Here is a 7,003-nt window from a genome sequence, read left to right as displayed (position 1 = left end):
TGACCTACAATCCGTATTTTAAAATCCACCGCATGTCAATTTATCTTGCGTTTCTGCTTGCGAATTGGATCTGCCTAGTTCTGAGGAAAAACTCCTCCAAAACCCGCAGCATGAAAACGCACAGATTTACGCATCAAAACTTAAAAATGCATCGAAAAACGTGCGGTTAGGTGCGGCTCCGGCCTCTTTCACATCTGCGTTGGGTTCCCGTTCTGATGTTCCGTCTGAGCTTTCCATCAGAACGGGACCCTGAACCGACAGACGGAACCCAGAGGTTTCCGTTTCCATCGCCATTGATTTAAATGGCGACAGATCTGTCAATGGGGATGGAAATGGAAGCCTCTGGGTACCGTCTGTGTCGGTTCAGAGTCCCGTTAATACGGAAAGCTCCGTCAGAACGGGACCCCAAGTCAGATGTGAACAAGGCCTTTTATCTGCAAATTTCCTGAGCTTTGGTGCAAATTTTTCGGATCAAAATACGCCACGTGTGCTGTAGCCTTAGTGTATGTTCACACGTAGCATAAATACTGCAGGTTTTCCACAACTTATTTAATTGCTGAAAATCTGCAGCATAATACAGTATGAACAAATCTCATCCACACACTGCGTAAAAATGTGCAGAAAACAAGCTCATAAATGAACCTGCGTTGCGTGCTTTTAAGCCGCGTGTCGCTTTATGTTGCTGATTCACAGTGTTTTTGGTTGCGGGCTTTCCTCATACATAGGTTTCAAAGGGAATGTTGCGGTTTTTGCTGCGGAAAAGCCACAATTCCATTGCAAAAATCACATAGGAAAAAAAAGTTTCGACTCAGGCCTCATGCACGCGACTGTGCCCGTAATCATGGTATGCGATTACGGGCACGGCCGGCAGCTGGGGGCCATGGACAGCTACCCGCATTTTCGGCAAAGTATGGGAGCACGGTCCGTAAAAAGCAGGATAGGACATGTCCCATCTTTCTGAGGCTTCCACAATGTCCAATGTCAATAGAAGTGAAATGGTCGGTAATTGCGGCCTGTAGATCCCGTTCTATGGTTGTGCCTGGGCTTTTCCCACATCTCTTGACTTCTCCGTCCAGGCCGGCCTCCTGACATGACGTTTCATCCCATGTGATTGATGCATGAAGTTTCATCCCAGGAGGCTGGACAACAGGGATGCGTCGCCATGACTACAGAGACCAGAGTAATTAAGTTTTTTTTGGTTTTTTTTACCTGCTGTTTTCCGCAGCAGCAATTTGGTGGAATTTGCCTTGGACCCCGCAGGAGTTACGCTGTATACTTTTACGCAGCGTAGCCACCCTGTGTGAACATGGCCGATATGGTTTGTAGATGCAGTTTTGATCTTTGTGTTTTTAGGCGATCTGCAACCTTCGAAGCGTTTTTGTTTTTTTTTATAATATTTTGTGATTTGCAACAACTTTTAAATTGATATGACATTTTTTTTTCTATTTAGGAGACGGCTTCTTTGTATCCTGTGTACGTAGATACTGTATTCCGTCAAAGCCGATTCCATCAGGTCAGCTAAACTGATGGCTGGGCTGAAAGCTGCTCCTGACCTGATGGAATCTGCTTTGAAGAAATATTCCATTTCTATATATACAGAATACATAGAAGCCGTATCTTGAAAATCTTGAAAAAAATAAGTCAATTTAATAGTTGTTGCAAAATCCTTCTTGATTTCTTAGTGTGCATGGCCTTTAAGTGTAGGAAATCCAGTGTATTAGCATGGATTTATTTATCAACCGTGTAAATGGAGTCGACTGCGCTATTGATTCCGTCGGAAAACCGGAAACCTGCTGGAATGGTGACGACCCATTAGCAATGGTGATGGAAACAGAAGCTGTGGTTTCAGTTTCTCTTTCCGTTACGGGGTTGACCCGACGGAAACCTCAGACGGAACCCCGGAATGGAAAGCGAACGCTGATGTGAACAGGCCCTAATGGATGCAAACTGATTACAATCCGTTTGCATCCGTTTTACAGATCAGAGTAACGGATTATACGAGGATATTGTGAATTTAGCCTTACATGATACTGCATTTATAAATCTATTAAGTCTGTCGGACCGTGTGACCCCCTTTGACTAAGCAAATCCTGCAGCATCTGCTGTGTGGACCAGATGTCCGTTTTTCCATTCATTCCTTTGAGAATCGCATGGAGACTCATGGGATTGAATGGAATGTCTGACTTCTGATCCACACAGCAAAAGCTGCAGGATTCACTTAGTCAAAGCGGGAGGCTGAAAGTATTAGTGGATGAAGTGCTTGGTGTGTACAAACAGGAGGGGGGGGGGGGGCTGAACATCCGTTATTTAAGAAAGTGTGAAAACATCCGACTTCCACGTTTCTACAACGTTCAGTCATTGGTTCACTGGCCCAGCTGGAAGGAGCTGCTTTCAGATAGTAGGTATCTCCCTTTATTTTATGAAGTCTATAGACATTATAATTTCTAGATTAATAACCTACAAAATAGATTTATCATCCGTTATAGTAAAACGGCAATGCACCATGTAATTCCATGGTGACATTGTAAGCCCATCCCCAGTCCTGGCAGGATAGTGGCGACTTTGAGCATGATTTGTTGTATTGATAATTGGGGGGTTATCAGTATAACACCGTGTGAAAATAGCTAAAATAACTATAGTAACCAGTGTGATCCCTGTTGCTGTAATGCCTGTAAATATATGTAGTGCCGTGGTCCTAACCAGTTGTTTTCTATACAGAGGTTGGCATTTGAAGCTTAGAAAATATCATGTTTTATTAACATTATTTTCTGTCTTGCAGGCATGAAACGTTGATTCTCTGGTATGGACCTCAGAAGGACTCTGAACAACCACCCACCGTTGCCCTGCTATATGCTAGTCGTTGAATCATCACCAGGGCATCAAGCCGCAACAAGATGGTATGTATTAGTTCTCATTTGTCTTATGTCCCTGACATTAGTTTAGAATGGCAATCCAAAGCTGGTACCCAAACTGCCTATTCATGATCACTTAAAAGGTATAATGGTCCATAACCCCGCATTATGGATGGCCCTTTCTGTGTTATTGGAGTGGTTGTGAGGGGATTGCTGGTAGATTGTTAATAGGTGGCGCTTATCTTAATATTTGAGATGAGCAGGGTAATAGTATATTGCAGCCCGTTATAGTGGCTTACTTTACAGCTATCAAATAGTTTTCTCAGTTCTGGATTTGTAAGGGAACTACAGGCAGCTAGAAGATGAGGACGAGGCACGTTTGTTAGTATATAGTGGAGATGTGGTTTGAATAAGGATGGGTATGGTTTAACTATTCACCTTAATGGATGAGCAAGTCTTTATACAAAGGTGGAGAGTACAGATATGTCTTCAGCTGCAAATCAGTGGATGATTCCTGCAAAACTTGTCTTTAGTTGTCACGGAGTAGTGTCCATTATATGGAAAATAAGAGGTTAAATGAATTGATGATTAAACTTTCTTTTCTAGATTTCACCGACTGGGAAAACCTCCACTTCTGCTATGCTGTGTAGTAATCCACCATTTGCAGTATGAAGAACGCAGACAACATGGAGACCTGGTGGCACCCGATTCCGAATTTCTACAATTGAGCCATGTTAACCCTTAATAGTAAAAATGTAGATTTCAAATCGAAGCTACACTTTATTTACATAGCTTTAAGTGATTTTGAAAAACATTTGTTCCACGTTTCTATTACTAAATAAATAAAAATTGCTTTTACCTTATTTAAAAAAAACATTTTGTGGTCTTTTTAATGTTCCTGCCACAGGAATCTCCCCTGGTCCTGGATACTAATGAAACTCTCTGCTTTGGTCAGTGTATTTAGATATAGCAGTAGGGCAGCAAAACTAGGACTGCATCATTTAACTTTTCATCAATGTGTAATATAATTTTTCCTTTAAATAACATTTTAAAATAATAATATTTAAGGGTGCCCGTACACCTAGCAGTAGTCAAGTTTTATTTTTATATTTTTAGTTTTTGAAGCCGCTTGTACAGATAATACGCGTGGTCTTTTACATGCGTCACCTACACTGCAACTAATGGACTCCATAAACACCATATATGATTCAGGGGTGAAAATAACGGGTTATCTGGGGACCAAAAATTGCATTGCGTTAATATATATGTGAAAAGAAGTCCCTTACTAATGTACTTTAAATTATAACTCTACTAAATCGTGCAGTTCAAACCCTGTGAATTGTTTCCTATCGCTAGAGTTTCAGAGCATCAGCTTCTGCTCTGCTTGGGAACTCCAGCGACCGCAAACCCCTGAAGTCATTGACCAAATGTCGGGAGCAGTTCTGGAGTCCAGAGCAAAGCGTTAGCGGACGCTCTGCTTGGGGACTCCAGTAATAGGCAATGTGACAGTCCCTTGTGGTCATGCACTTGTCAACACGCCGACACGAACAGCACAGGAAGAAAGTTCTCAGTCAAGTCCTCAATATTAGAAAAGCTACAGGACTTCCGGGAATAATTCAGAGCTTGAACTACACGACTTGAGTCTATTGAGGGATCTCTGAGAACTGACAAAAATAGGACATGTCCTATTTTTTTCAAGGACCTTTCATGCGGTCAGTTAAAAGAACGGCTGTCACACGGACTATTTCAATGTTCGTCTGAATAAGGTATAAAGGAGCAGCACAGATGTCATGGTATTTCATTATTATGTAACATACACAACATATATGTTATAGTATGAATACCATGGGGGGAATTTATTAATGTCTGCACCAGAATTGTGGCAGGGAAAAAAAAACTTTCATTTTGTTGCACGCCTTATTTGTACAAACATTTCAGAAAAATAGCGAGAGGTGAAAAAGGAAAAAAAGAAAAAAGTTGGAGGGACATAGTGGAAGCAGGCAAGTCCACCGCTGCACGTCAAATTCATCATAATTTGTGCCATGGATTGGCATAAATGAAGGGCAAGTCTACTCCAGATGGCGTAAATTTGACATCCTGGCGCACGGATGGACAGAGTTAGGAAGAATTTATTAAGAGATCTTAATCAATGTGTGCTGGAGTGAGACGTACCTTATTTATTAAGACTGGTGTATGAAACCCTAGTCTTAAAGGGAATCTGTGACTCGGTTTATGCTGCCCTATCTGATGTCCGCATAACCTGATTCAAACACGATCACTCACTTTTGAGTGTTCGGTAGTTTTTGTTAAAATAAACTACTTCAGCAGCTCGTATTCATGAGCTGAGTCTATCCCCCACCCACCGGCCGCTGGTTGACCGCTTTCTGCCAAAGCTGCTAATCAGTGGTGGGTGGGCGGAGCTAGCTGCAACTCATGAATATCAGACTCCTGAGCACGAGCCCAGGACGTTCTCGGCTCACGCTGCAGTAGAAAACTGATTTTATGAAGAGGACTGAACACTACAAGGTAAGGGTATGTTCACACAGGCTATTTTCAGCCGTTTTTCTGGCCGTAAACCCCCCAAACTGCTAAAAATACGGGGGCTAAATGCCTCCAAACATCTTCCCATTGATTTCAATGGAAAAAACGGCGTTCTGTTCCTACAGGGCGGTTTTTACATGGCTATTTTTAAAAACGGCCGCGTTAAGTGCACGTCACTATTTGAGCCGTTTTTCATTGACTCAATAGAAAAACCGCTCCAAAAACGCCAGTTGCTCAAAAAACTGCTGAAATTCAGGAGTTGTTTTCCCTTGAACAGCTCCGTATTTTCAGCCGCTTTTTGTTAAGCGTGTGAACATACCCTAAGTGATGCACCGCTGGAATCAGTGTCTGACACCACTTTATGCTGCCTCAGATAGGACAGCAGAACACCATGGTGACAGATTCTCTAAGTTCCTCCAATTGTGTTTACAATATATATGAATCCTATACTGCAAAGTCAATGCACAAATTGGCACATACTGGTAAAAGGTGGAGGGTTGTTACTGAATACTTGAGCCCAAAAACATGCCCATATAACCTGATCCATATTTCATATACCGGTTTAGATTGCTCTTGTGAAAGGTGCATCTGTGATTCTTGAGTTAGGTTTAAAACACATTAACCCCTTAATGACATGTTACGTACTAGTACGTGATAGCTGTTGGGCCTCATGCACACTTCCATCACAGTTTTCACGGCCGTTTTTCACGGATTCGTTTATCTGTGATTGGAACAGTGTGCTTCCCGTGTGTACTCCGTGTACACTTCCGTGTACCGTGTACAGTTTCCTCTCAGAAACTGAAACCCGTTCACACTATGAACACAATATTGTGAGTGCCGCACATGCTACTGCCTGTCCAACGGTACTCACTGTCCAGGGTGCTGAAAGAGTTATTGCCGATCAGTGCAGCCCTTTAACTCTTTCAGCACCCTGGACAGGGACTACCGCTGGACAGGGAATGCCATTAGCGGCGCTCACAATATAGATTAATGGTTCATTAAAAAAACCTGCAACAAAAAAAAAGTTACTACTTACCCAGAACTCCCTGCTTGCGTGTTTCTTCCTCAAGTCCGGCCTCCTGAGATGACGTTTCAGACCGCGTCATCCAGGGAGGTCGGACTGGATGTCAGTAGAGGGACGCGTCACCAAGACAACGTATTCTCTCGATCAGTGCTGACAGAGAGAAGTGGCTGCCTATTAGTGCAGTATCTGTCTGTATGTGTACCTCTGCACACACACGGATGCCTTCCGATTTTTTGATGGCCCCATTGGCTTGCATGGACCTCACGGTCACAGACTCTCGGACCAAAGTAGGACATGCTCTACTTTTGTCGGAAGGGAGCAACAGGACCGTCAAAAAACCTGAAGTGTGCATGGCCCCATTGAAATGAATGGGTCAGTGTGCTAGCCATCTGAAAAACGGCCAGCACCCTGAAGAAAAAGACTGAAGTGGGCATGAAGCCTTAAGGGGAAGTATGTATTTCCCTCCCTCACTGGGTTTCTACATGCAACTGGTGTCGCTAAGGTAATGAGTATAGCGAGTTCACCATCTTCCATTGCTTGTACAAGAGATTGCCACGCACACTTAGAGGCTTCTCTCACGTGCATC

General features: G+C 43.0%; 1 long non-coding RNA gene across 1 annotated transcript; it reads left to right on the top strand.

Annotated features, from left to right (window-relative positions):
• Positions 1-2,297: 2,297 nt before the first annotated feature.
• Positions 2,298-3,671, top strand: LOC142699173 (uncharacterized). Its single transcript, XR_012866060.1, has 3 exons — positions 2,298-2,398; positions 2,780-2,897; positions 3,459-3,671. It is a non-coding gene; the product is annotated as an uncharacterized LOC142699173 (long non-coding RNA).
• Positions 3,672-7,003: the final 3,332 nt, after the last annotated feature.

The sequence above is a fragment of the Rhinoderma darwinii genome, unplaced genomic scaffold (assembly GCF_050947455.1).
Source record: "Rhinoderma darwinii isolate aRhiDar2 unplaced genomic scaffold, aRhiDar2.hap1 Scaffold_140, whole genome shotgun sequence".
NCBI classification, from domain to species: domain Eukaryota; kingdom Metazoa; phylum Chordata; class Amphibia; order Anura; family Rhinodermatidae; genus Rhinoderma; species Rhinoderma darwinii.
Note: the sequence above shows the minus strand (reverse complement) of the source record. Positions and strands in the feature narration are given on the sequence as shown.